We start from the raw sequence: 15,265 nt of genomic DNA, 5'->3' as shown, positions 1-15,265 counted from the left end.
ATTGACTTTTTTATTCCTCACGACTGAAAATGGTTGCGATAATGGTTAATCTGCAGTGACATACATTCTAGTAGTTACATTGAATATAAACACTAGCATATATGCAGATGTATTTTATTGAACGAGTATGGACACTCCAAAGAAAGAAGGTACCATTCACATGCAGGTGTTTGGGTCTAGTTTTCAAAATGTAGTTGGAAACAGTTGAATTTAATTCATTTGCAGCACTTCTGTGGGAGTTTTGATGCAGCTAATATGTGCTACAGTTATGACGTATTTCACAGTGATGAGTTTTTGATTAATTTTAATTCTCAATAGATGTCTTTACTCGGAGACCTTGCTGCACTTAGAGCACCATGCTTTTGCTTTTGCAGCTGCTCTCATATCTAATCTATCGTGGTTAAGTGTCTAGTATGTAACTGGGAGAACACTGCTTACAACTTCCATTATCATACGACAGATGTGGCTTTTCAAAAAACTGCTGAATAGAATCTTTTACATTGTGTAAGCCAGAGGCATTTGTTCCTCAGAGGCCTGACGACGTCTTTTTATTATTTTTTTTTTCGTCCTTAAGAATTTAATCTATATTGTGGTGACTTCTTAAGACTGCAAGCTGCTGTATTGAATGGAGGTAAAGTATTAATGTGAAGTCACCTTTTGAGAAATTTGACACCTGGCTCAAACAACAGAGGATATGATATTAAGGAGAAATCAAGATCACAAATACAATTAAATGAGTTGCTTAGACACATTCCCCCTTTCATCCCTTTTACTGTTTTCCGTCGGTCCCGTTCAATTGGAGTTGAACGTATGAATAAGATTTCAGGATTATTTTGAATTTTCCACACATTTAATTTCACACATGACAAGACACAGGAAGACGGACAATTTAGAAGATTATAATTGCACCATTGTGGCGTTGACTAATATCCATTTGTCACAATTTAATCAGTTGCAGGACAACTGGAGAGTTTTAGCAAAATCAGGTGCAGCGATAAACTTCATGTCATTTCTTCCTTTTGCAGTTCAAGCTTTCTACCAGCAGAGAGCAGTGTTGTACTGAATAAAGTAATTAACAGCATCATTTTAGGTCTCATTATTCAAGGTATGAACGCAAGATTAAGGTAAAGATCAATAACCAAGCAAGAGCTTTTAAGTCAAAATTTTAATTTGAAATAAATTTGATGTCTTGGAATGTGACGATCAAAGAGTAGACTTAAAGATGCATGATCTTTCTGGTTTAAACCAAAAAAAGAAAACTTTCTTTCCCTCTGACTTACCATTGTCAAAATGTAATTTTTGCATGAGTACCTTTTTAAATACCTATTGTAAAATATGCTGCAATCCTTCAACAACCTTAAGAACAAATCCTGAGAATCTGCCTTGACAAACAGATTAATGTTGAAGTCCTCAAAGATTCAAGATCAAATGACTTAAATGGTTTCATCTAAAACCCTGCTTTGTTAACTTTATAAACATCAAAGTGTTTAACTTACACACATGCACACATATATATGTATATATATATATACCTATAACCTATAATATGGTTCAAAGGATGTCCAGCTAATTCTGTTCAGAAAGTAACCATACCAAACAGAGCTTTGTAATTAAATTTCATTACATTTTTAGTGAAGTTCAATTTATCATGAACAGCTCAAAATAATCACAGCACTGAAACAACTGAACCTCCTGCAGAGGAATGGGCAGCATTCAGTGCCCTTTGGTTGAGTTTTTCTGTACTTCCTTACTTGAAATAGTACAGACTGAGGTTATTACCAACTAAGTCACTTTCTCTTTTCGCCAGCACATAAAAAACATTGTCCTTCTATAAATCATGAATGATCCAACCCAGAAAAAGAGTAGCACTTTTGCTTTTAGCAGGCTGACAGTACCTGATGAGAGATGATTGACATGGTAAATTGGATTGTCACACACTGCTCTGTCAAAGCCTCTGAAGAATGCTACAGAGCATCAGTCACACACATCCACTTATCTGCCCTGGCATGTGTGTTTTTATGACCGTATTCACCAAAGCACACTAAGTTGACTTTGTAGAGAATACTCCTGCCCTGTGGTAGAATATGACTACATGTCAACATGTGTTGTATGTGGCACTGTTTCCCAACCTTTCAGACTTCTAACCCCATAGGGATTTTCTTCTTTTCATCTTATTGTCTCATTTGAAATATTATTTTGACCGGAAGATGTTATAAAAAGAAATGGCTAGAAATTAAACAAACTGAGGAGTGTACAGAGGAATTGCTCCTTTGTAGACATGCAACCGATGGCGGGGGAGGTAAGTACGGTAGCTACTGCTTCATTTTAAGGAGTCACAACCCAAAAGTTTGGGAACCACAGACTAATTAGCGTGTATACTACAGGGGATGCAATAACATCTTGAGTTTTTTGTCTCTTTGCACTTATAAATTATTTAAAAAATATAATTATCTGTTTTTTTGTGCATAAAAATAATAATAGATAGAGATAATTTATCTGCATATCTACTGAGTCTTACAAACCCCTCTAACGTCTATGTTGTGCCAATTTTACTCTTTTTAAATTGATAATCTGTATTCTGTGGTTGCCTACTCGCTTTCCCTTTTTGCTCTTTCCTCTTAATCTCATTTCAGCATAATAGGCCATGTGTGGGGGGGAGATTCTTTTAAAATATACTAGAACATGACAGCTTCAGAGCCACCATGTAGCTCCTGTGTATTTGCTATAATTGGATTCTGATACTGAGACAAATGCTGAAGGATATCCGACAACAAAAACTTCTTCCCGCACCTGCCTCGGCACTTCCTCCAAGCATCTTGTCGGTCTTAAAGTCTTTAATGTCTTAAAGTGATTAGTTGCGCGTGTGTGGGCATTGTGTATGTGTCATGTGGCATTTCTCATTTTTGGTGGCTCCAACTGGTTATCTTCCTGATTAAGGCGTATGGAGAATTTCTTGTATGGCCAAAAGCTGCCAAGACATCTCATGCTTTCCGTGTTTGTCTCTTCTCTCTCTGTCTCATATGCTCTTATGACACATGCATTAAAGCGAGGCCCACCGAAGACCAGGTGGGAGCCCAATCTGACGCCTGTCTACACGTGTTAAGGAAGGAAGTCGTGTCTCCAGCAAACAGATGGGGAAATCTCTGTGATGGGTCAAAAAATGAGATCTTTGGATGATGCCTGCAGTAGATCGCTCTCTAATCACGAGGTACATTGAAAAGACCACAACTTTCTGAAACAGCCTATTATGGGCTACAGCAATTATAGACATTCTCCACCTCCTCCAACTGGATGGCATTTTGAGTTTAGTTTCAGAATAAGAGTACTCATCTGTGTGGGAACCATAATGTGGTCTCTAATAAGTGGTCATGTATTTTATGTATTATTATTTATTTGCTTTTCAGTTTGATACCCATGGTTTGATTTACTTCATTAGTCCTTAATTGCATCTGTATAATCCATTTGAACTCAGATTCATTTTGGTTACATTTGAGTCCTACAGAAGGCTTGGATGGAAAAGACCAATAAGTCATCACATTGTGTGAATGCATCATGAAGTAACACAACAAAAAAGAGAATGAAATATTTTTTTCAGCTAGCGTATGCGGCCTCTATTTCAAAGCTAAGGGCAGTTCTCTAACCCTTAGCTCTCCTTAAGTAAGAGTAATTACTAATGTGCAGTGTCACATAGAGAGTGCTGAAATCACTTATGGAGAAAGAAATGGCTAGCAAGTTTTAATAATGCTAACGCTAACATTGATGGGCCCCAACCTGGTTAACTCCCTGTCTGTCTGTTGAAACTGAAGTTATATTATGAACCACTGTATGCTTGCCCGCACGGATATATTGCCCTGATCAAAAAGGTAATCAGAACCAAAAATTCACAGCCCCTTGGAACAATAATGTCTGGGGGCTATCGTGGCAGAAAAGCAAATCAAATTTAAATTTGTTCTTTTTGATAGTCACAATATGTAAAACAAACACCAAGGATGTCTATGTCTTAGCAAAAAAGTCTTGCCTGTTTTTATATGTAACCAACGTAAACTTGGCTGGCCTTGTTGGGGTGACACACCTGAAGGATTATACCAGTCATCTTATATAGCTGGAGTTTGTAATGAGAACTATAAAAGGTTTTCTTACATACCAGCACAAGCTGATTAGGTTCTTCAGCATTTTATTTGATGTTTCAGTAATGTCTCATTTCTTCTGAGACTGTTTCAAGCTTATGCTGTTGAGTCATTATTGAACCAAAGATAGCTTTAAAATCAGATTAGCAAAGGGGAGCATGCCAGGGTGCACAGTGCGAAGAACATTTCTAATTTATTCCTGATGAAAACTTGCAAAATTTTGGTTCGTAAGTTTATACAGAAGTGCTGCAGATGATCAGTGGAACAGTTAGTGTGAAGTTTTTCCAGTCTCTGCCGATGTCACCCTTGAATGGGAACAAATTCATTCTAAGTCTGAAAGGCTGGCTTTGATAAAGTAAGAAAAAGATAAAGAGCAAGAGAAAAAGATAGAGTTTAGTGTGGTCAGCCATATAATACCTTAAAGAAAAATCAGAAACACATGGACCTGACTTAGGAGCAAAGCGCAAGCATCCATAAATCAATATCTTTTATACAACATAACTGACACAAGAATTGAGTGTAAGCCATATTACTTGTCCACAGATTGACTGGCCGCAATACTCAGATTAATAGTTTTCATTCTTCTCCTCAGAATTGTTTTGTAAAAATCTATACAATTTATTCACTCTATTGATGTCTAGTGAAGGCCCCGTTCTGCTTTCCCACACACAAAGAGACCGAGAATTGTCCTCATGGGTCGAGGCGCAGCCCTTTGTAATTTTCTCATTTTGATGATCTGAGCAATGTAGAAACGAAAAATAAATAAATAGATCAAATAAAATAAAAATGATGGCAGATGTTTAACTAACTTTTTTTTGGAACTTTTGTTCCCAAACCTTATTTTTACAAGTTAAACAGACACGGCAAAAAAACAATGTTTGGATTGGTTTGGACAATTTTATTTGTACTAATAAGTGCCAGAAGCATAAAGCATGTTTTAACTATGACTTTAAGCTATTTGTTTAACCTGTTTAAACATCAATGCTATCTAATTACTTAAACTATTTATTATTACTTTGAGCTTACTGTTTTAACCAATTATGCATTACTGTTAGCTATCTACTTCAACTGGTTTCCCATCACCCTTAGCTGTTTGTTTAAACAATTTATCCATTACTGTTTTCAATCTTTTTTTTGTTTGCTAACCAACTCAACCATTTATCCCCTATTGTTTCAACTGTTTATCCATGTATTTCAACAAGTCATCTATTAAATTTGGCTAAGTATTTAAACTCTATATGCATTACTTTTGGCAAATATTTTCAACCGCTTATCCGTTACATTTCCTAACTATTTGAACTGTTTATTCATAGCTTTTCACTCTCTATTCCAACCATTTTCACTTTTAGTTATGTGTTTAGGCTTTTCTGCTCACTTGCAAACTAGTTTTTGTCCAATCTGAATCAATAATTAGATACACTATTGATTTCTAGTTTTTCAACAGTATTTGAGTTCTAGTTTCTTTTCCCATGCCCCCTGCCAACTGCAGTACCTGTACCTGGGGTGCAAGTACTCATGTTTGGGAATCACTCTTCTATAATGTACTGTATGTACACATATGCAGAGGTAAAATGCATGTGAAGATGGAGCTTGCTTATCACTGCAATATACCCAAACACATACATTTTTTCAACCCACACAAAGCTGTTGATTATAGGTCATGAATACCTTAGAAAAAACCTTTTTACATAATATATGCGCTAGGTGTGCAGCACTGTGATACATTTTTATAAGCCTGAGCTGGAGTAGGGCATGATCATGCCTTGTTTATATTCAGTGACCTCTGAGTGTAATTGAAATGATTGAGAAGGACAGCAGTCATTATATACATTTACCGACAGCAGCTGTACGATTCAGACAAGAGACACGGTGGCAGTGAGAGATTGCTATTGGGGAGTAGAGTCACAAATTGGATCTGGGAAGAGAGAACGACCAATCGCAGAAAGCTTTATCAGTTACATTGTAATGAAGCTCCTCTGACGCAAAGACACACATGAAATACAAATGTGCATGCACACCAAGTTGTTCTTGAGCAAAATAAAAACCCTTCAGTATTTTCAAATAGATGAACCAGCACTTCTTCTCGTTGGTAAAACAGATGTGCACAAGTGTCTCATGGGAGAGCATGAAGAAAACAAATCCCTAATTACACAGTGTATAAGACAGTCCATCCAGTTTTTTTACACAGCGATTATAGTCTTGTGGTTGTGTTATACCACTGGTGTATATCTGTAGCAACAAATCAATAACATGGACCAGATCTGATCTCCGAGGACAAATTGAATATCTCTGGTGACCACTTTGCTAAAGGGTGGAATGAGCTGATTTTAACAACCATAAAACACTTGCTTTTTAGGGTTAAAAGCTACCTTTTCAGCTACCTTGCACTTTTTGTAAACATTTTAACAGATATAATAAAAGCATTAATGAACATTTAATAATTCAAAGTCTAAATTTAAATTCATGAATCGTTTACAGGACAAAGAGGTCTCTTTTTGAGGTGTTTTTCCTTTTTCTTGCAGTTTGAACCAAAGACTTGACCTTTAAGGAACATGATTAATAATGCACACATTATAGTCTTGAATTGATATATTGCTTAACCTTATATTCATAGTCAATGGCTGTTATACTCCAGGAAAGAATATAGATCACAAGAAGCCACAAGGGCAGCATCAACCTTCTCTGTCAATAATTTAAAGAGCTGCAACAGGAAAAAAGAGATATTACATAAATACTTGTGGCAAAGCAGCTGAAATTAAATCAGCTTCTTTTGACGGAAAAACACGAAAATGGCTTCTCAACGTCACTTTGAAGTGACCCAGAGTTTCAGCCAGCATGTGATCATACTGACATGACTACAAAAAAGGTCAACCTCCATTACACTCCCACACACCAACTGACCGTCAGGCAGAACTCTTAGAAGTACAGCTTGAGTTTTGTATTATGAAAGTGAGGACAGTATACAGATGAAGAGAGGAAAGACAAGATAAGACATCATTAATGAGAAGAGAATAAATGAGTACAAAGAATTAATTTTGTTAGCTCAGTAATATTGTTACAAATGAAGAACGAGAAAGAGGTCTAAATTGTTTCTGCATTCTTCCTTCATCATTTGGCATCATTGATTTTCCTACATATACCAGATGCTCTGCGGCTCCATTGATTATGCAACCTGACTTTGCACAAGAGAGTATAGAGCAGTAACTGTGCTAGACTAACAAAGCTGATGGACAGAAGCTATTTTCGATTCTGGTCTCTGAGGATCATAAAACAATTTCTGCTTGTACGTTTACAGGATACTGTATGCAACTGCAAACACAGAGTATAATGTATGTGATATCACATCTAAAATTAACTGAGATTTTTGACATTTGACAGATACTCAAATAATATCCCGAAACAAATGCATTTCATGTGGAGTTAATGCTTTTGTCAGAGGCATCTAGACGGCTTTTCCACCGCCTTTTTCAGCCTCTATCAGCATGACTGGGGCTTTAAAACTGGCAATTGAACAAGTACTTCGGCATGTGTCCGTCTAACTGCACAGCAGACCACTCAGCAGCACAGCACGTAAACCATTAAGGCTTTGGATGCAGCCATCCACCTCCAAGCACACGCACACACACGCACACACACGCACACACACACATACACATACGCACAAACCACCGCGAGTGATGGAGTTCATCTAGAACAAATTCCATCTCTAGTGAATCGGTCTCACCACTGCAATGTGAGCTGCAAAAATTATAAATTATTTGTTCTGTTGTCGCAGTTTTGAGGAGGGCTGTTTCGTTTGTGTGAAATTACCTGTAATGACACAGATATTGCGTGAGGCTGTTGATTTCAAGGATAAATTTCAACTGACTGAGAGACAACCACTTTCCTGCACACACAGTATTTTCAGGTAGTACATATTGTTTGTGGGCTTTGTATAAACATTCTTGAAATTTCTGGGATAAACAAGCACAAATATGCATTCATCTCCTCCTACTCCCCAACTGCTCAACATACATACACACACTTGGGAATAAAAAGGCTATGAGCAAGATATGGAACTGCACGAAAGAAATCAGTCAATGCAGGAATCCCCCCGAGTGTGCTGGTTATCCACCACTGCAAGAGAGAATCCCAGCGCCAACTCGTTTTATACACTCCCTGCTCACTGTGGTCATTATAAGCCACAGAAAATATTAAAACACAACCATTTTCTTCATAACTTCCTGCCATCTGTTTTCCACTCAAGCAGCTCATGTCTGTGTTCACTGGCTGGAATCTATACTGCTCTTATGCTGAGCATTAAGAGCGAGACTTCTTTTGAATGCTGGAACTGAAAAAGGCTCAATCCCTTAAAAAGCTCTACACCATTGGAGGCATGTCATTTGCATAACATCCCATGTGCGTGATGTATCCTGGCAGCAGACTGTTGAGAAATCATTGGCAGCACAGTTTGACATTGATGTTGAATATACTGTAGCTTGTATATTATACATTTTGAATAGCATAGATTGGGGCCCAGAAGAATAAACATTAGTCACAAAAACTGTACCAGGAGGTTTAATTTCTAAAAAGATCTTTCTCACTATTTAAAGTATTTTAGAAAAATCCCGGCAGTCAGTGAAATGAATGTGTATTCAAAACCTGTATCTGATTTTAATTAGATCAGATACTGAGGCACCAGAGGAGAAGAGGCACATTTTATTAACAGAGAAAAAAAAAAAAGCAGCAAGAGCTTTCTTGGGCTTTTTGCAGTTTAACGAGAAGAGTTTAACCGACTTCAAGCTACAGACAAACTGGGTTTTTATTTCTGTTCACTGGATGAAGCTTGTCAGGGGATGTTAGAAGATGCACACAGAGGCAGAGCAGAGGGTGAGATAGATAAATGTTTGCATACAGAAAACCCAGACAGTGATGAACATCTCTAATGAGACTTTCAAGCTGGTGCATTTGAGAACAGTGGTGTCTCTGTACTCCGAGCAATACCTTATGCCCACACATACCCACCTGTGAGCTGGAGAAAAAAAAAAATAGTTTGAAAGTATGCCTTCCAGTCTGTTTTTCCTCATAACAAGAAAGAACATGATACCCACAAGAACAGATAAGGAAGAGCGCTCCTAAAATTGTAAATGGATCATGATAAGCAGTAATGAAACTCAGTGAGTTGTACATTCAGCATTGATTTTCTCTCCTGTAACATGGTATGCAGAGTCATCTCCTGTCATATTTAAGCCTCTCCTTGACATCATTGATGGTTTTACTAGTGAATAAGATGTGTCTCTATTATCAGTGTGTACTGCAGTGCAGTCACAGGACCCTCTGCTTTTTCCATGTTCTCACTGTAGATCCATTAATCAATACTCCAATAAGCACAGGGCTTGTCTTGCAAAAGCCCTCAAGTTCTATTACTTTTCACTTCGGTAACTTTTTCCCTCTTCCCTCTAAGAGTTTTTTTCTTACATTATATAGCCTATTATTATTTGTGTGCCTTTCCTCACTTTTACTTTGTTGTGATAAATTAAACTTTTGAAAAAAAAGGGATACTGTTTGATAGTGGGATGTAATTTCTGTGTTTGCTGTACAACTTTGTAAACCCACATAGCAGAACTGCTCTTTTGATCATTTACTGTTAAAGCAAGGACAGCGTGGGCCTTCATACTGACCTGGGGATGATCCACAATGGATTGAAATGTTGTTCTTGTCTTCATAGTGCTGGTGGGTTAACAGAACACGCACCACAGGCTCTCCTTTAATGAATGATCCTCTGGCTCGTACCTATAACATTCATAAATACACAACATGCTGCTACTGTCCAACTAAGTGCCTGTTTTCTGAAAACATAAAGTGGAATAGATTATCTAAAATAGGAATACATTTGATAAAACTTTCAAATAAGGCACCATTTGTATAGGTTTTTATGTTGTACCTGATGGCTTTAATAATGATTAATAAATAATGAATTAATTATTGAGAGATCAGTTGAAAACTACGCAGACATCATCTGGGTTGCCAGGTTGTGAAAAATCCTTATTCAATGATGTTTTTCGTCCCTGTTTGGTAATAATGCAGTTATAAATGTTTGTTATACATGAAGGCTACAGTTCTAAATGTTAAATAACTGTTAATAAATATTTTCTTTTTCTGTAGCTCTTTTCTAGGTGGGTGGCAAAACTGTCCATTGATGCCATCTTCCCAGTGAACTAAGAAGATAAAAAAAAAAAAACAAGGTAAATGTGAGGGGCTTTGATCACACTGGCAAGTGTGAGTTGTTCTTATTAATGTTCTTATTGATGTTTCATTAATAATATATAAAACATTAGTAAGTTGTTGATTAACCATCAATAAAGCCATTTGGTCCAACTTCAGAACACTGCCTTTTTTGAACATGGCAGGCTGTCATAAATTAAAAGCCAGAAATGCATATTGATGTGCATTAGGCTTTTTTTTTTATTTGTGCTATGCTTTAGTTTATGACCAGATAACTTCAAAACTAATTATTCCATTAGCCTCAGCTGTGCTTTGTTTGAGCAAATGTAGCAATCGCTAACACACGAACCTAAGATGGCAAACTTGATAAACATTATACATGCTTAACATGTGCATGTCATTTTGAGCCTGTAAGCATGATGTTAGCATGTAGCTCAAAGCACTGCAGTGCAACTCAGGAGGATAGTGGTTATGCTAATCCTAAACTAAAATCCTAAAACAGTGGTTTTTGCTAATCCTGTTCTGCTCTGGCCTTTATGGAGGCGCTGGTTTTTAATGATCATTTTGTTGTTTTTATTTGACATGATTTCACAACCTGCTGAATTCTGTAGTTGACAGGAAGGTCTACTTTCAGGCTGGTGTTACAGCTGCAGTGAACACCATCACAGCAAAAATACTCTGAAGAAAGACACTGGACCCTAAACGTGGAGTGGACGTCAGTGAGTGCAGCTATGAGAAACATTTGAGAAAAAAATAATAAATTTTAAAACTTAAACTTCATGAAGTTATGTTGAAACTTTCTGACAGCTTTTTATTATGCCATGGTCTGGTTTAGTGGAGCAGCAGAGGCTGCTTTGACCCCTCATGACCTCCGACAGCATATGCACAGTAAAAAGTGAAGCTGACTCAAAATGAGATATTGATTTACACAAAGCAAACGAAAAAACCTAAATGATTTCTTTTCCACATTTCCTTTCTCCTTCACCCTTTGATGACGCTGCCTAGATTGTTCTGCAAGTTTCTTCAAGCCTCATTAAAACCCACTAGTATATTTACAGAGCAGTTTCACTCCTGTAACTTTGTCATCCATCTTTTCATGAGGACAGACATCCAGAGTGAGAGCAAAAGGCAAAGACAAAGAGATTTGAGGTGTTTATTCTAAAGTATGTAGGACTCCTTGAGTGAGAAAAAGTAAATGAATTGTTGAGGAAACCAATTACTTCACCACATGACGCATTTAACACTATTTGACTTTTCCCTGAGCAGAAATACAGATTATACCATCAAGAGGAATTGCTCAGAGGATTTTGTGAGAATAGAGATGTCTGATGTCTGCACTGATATATGTCAATATTATAACATTTCAAAAATGTTTTGCCAAACAAGTCAAGTCTGCATTATTTTTCTAACAGTTGTAACCCTGTATATATACTTTTTCTTTAGTCTGCTCTGATTAACCAGAGAATATTCATAATATGCTGTGTTAGAAGCTACCAAATAAAACATGCAAATGGATAAAACCCATCCAATGACCCATGATGCCAATATAGATGTACTGCAAATACAAAAAACACACCATAATGGGAGGCTAGTTAGGGGATCATAGGTGATATCTGCAAAACTAAAATAATAAAAATTTAAATAATTTAAGCTAATTTTACAACTATACTGTTGAGTAGTCAGCCTCTTTAACTTGTGTTTTCTGTAATTACAGCACATTTCTTTATTAGGTTATGTTCTCTGTTTGCACCATTTGTGTCTCAATTTGTCTGTGTTTAATTCTCTGCAGGTTTTTTCTAAATGCTGCAAATGTGTTGTCAAATTGGTGAAGATCCTTTCGTCAGATACTTGTTTTATATCGATTTGCATGTGCTTTCTTTAGTGGCAAGGTTTGGAGCTCACAGGGCCACCGTACCATGATCCTCAGAAGGGTAAAAGGAAGTTAAAGGTGACTTAGTCAGTGAAGTACAAAGCTGAAAATAACCACATTACCTTCATAGAAGTAGAGATCACACTGATGATTTTCCAGATTCAATTTATTCTAACTGAACATCACAAACACTAATAAAATAAAAAAAATGTATCCTCAGAAAAGTCAGATATTTTGAAGTAGCCTGACAGTTTTTCTTCTAATGTTTAATCAAAAGTTGTAAAGGTCTGCCTCCATTAGTGCCATGACCTCAGGTAAACCCTCTTTACTGTGACTACGGAGAGCACATTGTTTTTCTGTGTTGCTGTTTGGCAAAAATTGTTTGCCCAGTGGATCAATAAAGAATTCAATTTAATTTGATTTGAGTTGGGGTTAGTGGAGTTCAGTTCAATCTGAATAAAAAACAAAGTGTGCATCTGTTCACTATTCAGTTTGCAGGTTGTGATAGTAATGTTCAAAGATTAAAAATTCACACACTGTTGCCATCTGTAGACAATGATTTAGCTTGAAATGTCTTGAACCTTAAAAAAGTAAAAAGTGCATGAAAACGACATAGTATAGTAAGGCATAAAAAGGTATAAAAACAAGATAGTATAGTGAGTCATAAAAACGTCATAGCATAGTAAGGCATAAAAAGGCATTAAAACGACATAGTATAGGAAGTCATAAAAACTCATAAAAACGACATAGTATAGTAAGGCATAAAAGTGCATGAAAACGACAGTATAGTGAGGCATAAAAAGTCATAAAAACGACATAGTATAGTGAGGCATAAAAATCAATGAAAACGACATAGTATAGTGAGTCATAAAAACTCATTAAAATGACATAGTATAGTAAGGCATAAAAACTCATTAAAATGACATAGTATAGTAAGGCATAAAAACTCATTAAAATGACATAGTATAGTAAGGCATAAAAGTGCATGAAAACGACATTGTATAGTAAGGCATAAAAGTGCATGTAAACGACATAGTATAGTAAGGCATAAAGGTGCATGAAAATGACATAGTATAGTAAGGCATAAAGGTGCATGAAAACAACAGATTTTAGTAAGTCATAAAAAGGCATAAAAACGTCATAGTATAGTAAGGCATAAAAAGGCATAAAAAGTCATAAAAACGACATAGTGTAGTAAGGCATAAAAACATCATAGTATAGTAAGGCTTAAAAAGGCATTAAAATGACGTGGTATAGTGAGTAATAAAAACTCATAAAAATGACATAGTATAGTAAGGCATAAAAGTGCATGAAAACGACATAGTATAGTAAGGCATAAAAAGTCATAAAAACGACATAGTATAGTAAGTCATAAAAAAGCATAAAAACGTCATAGTATAGCAAGGCATAAAAATGTCATAGTAAAGTAAGGCATAAATACGACATAGTATAGTAAGGCATAAAAGTGCATGAAAACGACATTGTATAGTAAGGCATAAAAGTGCATGAAAACGACATAGTATAGTAAGGCATAAAAATCAATGAAAACGACATAGTATAGTAAGTCATAAAAAGGCATAAAAACGTCATAGTAAAGTAAGGCATAAAAACGACATAGTATAGTAAGGCATAAAAAGTCATAAAAATGACATAGTATAATAAGGCATGAAAAGTAATAAAAATGACATAGTATAGTGAGTCATAAAAACTCATTAAAATGAAATAGTATAGTAAGGCATAAAAACGTCATTGTATAGTAAGGCATAAAAGTGCATGTAAACGACATAGTATAGCAAGGCATAAAAAGTGCATGAAAATGACATAGTATAGTAAGGCATAAAGGTGCATGAAAACAACAGATTATAGTAAGGCATAAAAAGTCATAAAAACGACATAGTATAGTAAGGCATAAAGGTGCATGAAAACAACAGATTATAGTAAGGCATAAAAAGTCATAAAAACGACATAGTGTAGTAAGGCATAAAAACGACATAGTATAGTAAGTCATAAAAAGGCATAAAAACATCATAGTATAGTAAGGCATAAAAAGACGGCTTAAAAAAGGCATTAAAATGACGTGGTATAGTGAGTCATAAAAACTCATAAAAACGACATAGTATAGTAAGGCATAAAAGTGCTTAAAAACGATATTGTATAGTAAGGCGTAAAAATGCATGAAAACGACATAGTATAGTAAGGCATAAAAAGGCATAAAAACGACATAGTATAGCAGGGCATAAAAACGACAAAGTATAGTAATGCATTAAAGTGCATGAAAACGACATTGTATAGTAAGGCATAAAAGTGCATGTAAACGACATAGTATAGCAAGGCATAAAAAGTGCATGAAAATGACATAGTATAGTAAGGCATAAAAGTGCATGAAAACGACATTGTATAGTAAGGCATAAAAGTGCATGTAAACGACATAGTATAGTAAGGCAAAAAAGTGCATGAAAAAGACATTGTATAGTAAGGCATAAAAGTGCATGTAAACGACATAGTATAGTAAGGCAAAAAAGTGCATGAAAAAGACATTGTATAGTAAGGCATAAAAGTGCATGTAAACGACATAGTATAGCAAGGCATAAAAAGTGCATGAAAATGACATAGTATAGTAAGGCATAAAAGTGCATGAAAACGACATTGTATAGTAAGGCATAAAAGTGCATGTAAACGACATAGTATAGCAAGGCATAAAAAGTGCATGAAAATGACATAGTATAGTAAGGCATAAAAGTGCATGAAAACGACATTGTATAGTAAGGCATAAAAGTGCATGTAAACGACATAGTATAGCAAGGCATAAAGGTGCATGAAAACAACAGATTATAGTAAGGCATAAAAAGTCATAAAAACGACATAGTATAGTAAGTCATAAAAAGTCATAAAAACGACATAGTGTAGTAAGGCATAAAAACGTCATAGTATAGTAAGGCTTAAAAAGGCATTAAAATGACGTGGTATAGTGAGTAATAAAAACTCATGAAAATGACATAGTATAGTAAGGCATAAAGGTGCATGAAAACAACAGATTATAGTAAGGCATAAAAGTGCATGAAAA

Source organism: Seriola lalandi, unplaced genomic scaffold (genome assembly GCF_002814215.2).
Source record: "Seriola lalandi dorsalis isolate HSWRI2012SDOR001 ecotype SW California unplaced genomic scaffold, Sedor1 jcf7180002054942, whole genome shotgun sequence".
Taxonomy (NCBI): Eukaryota; Metazoa; Chordata; class Actinopteri; order Carangiformes; family Carangidae; genus Seriola; species Seriola lalandi.
This window is presented reverse-complemented; position numbering follows the sequence as displayed.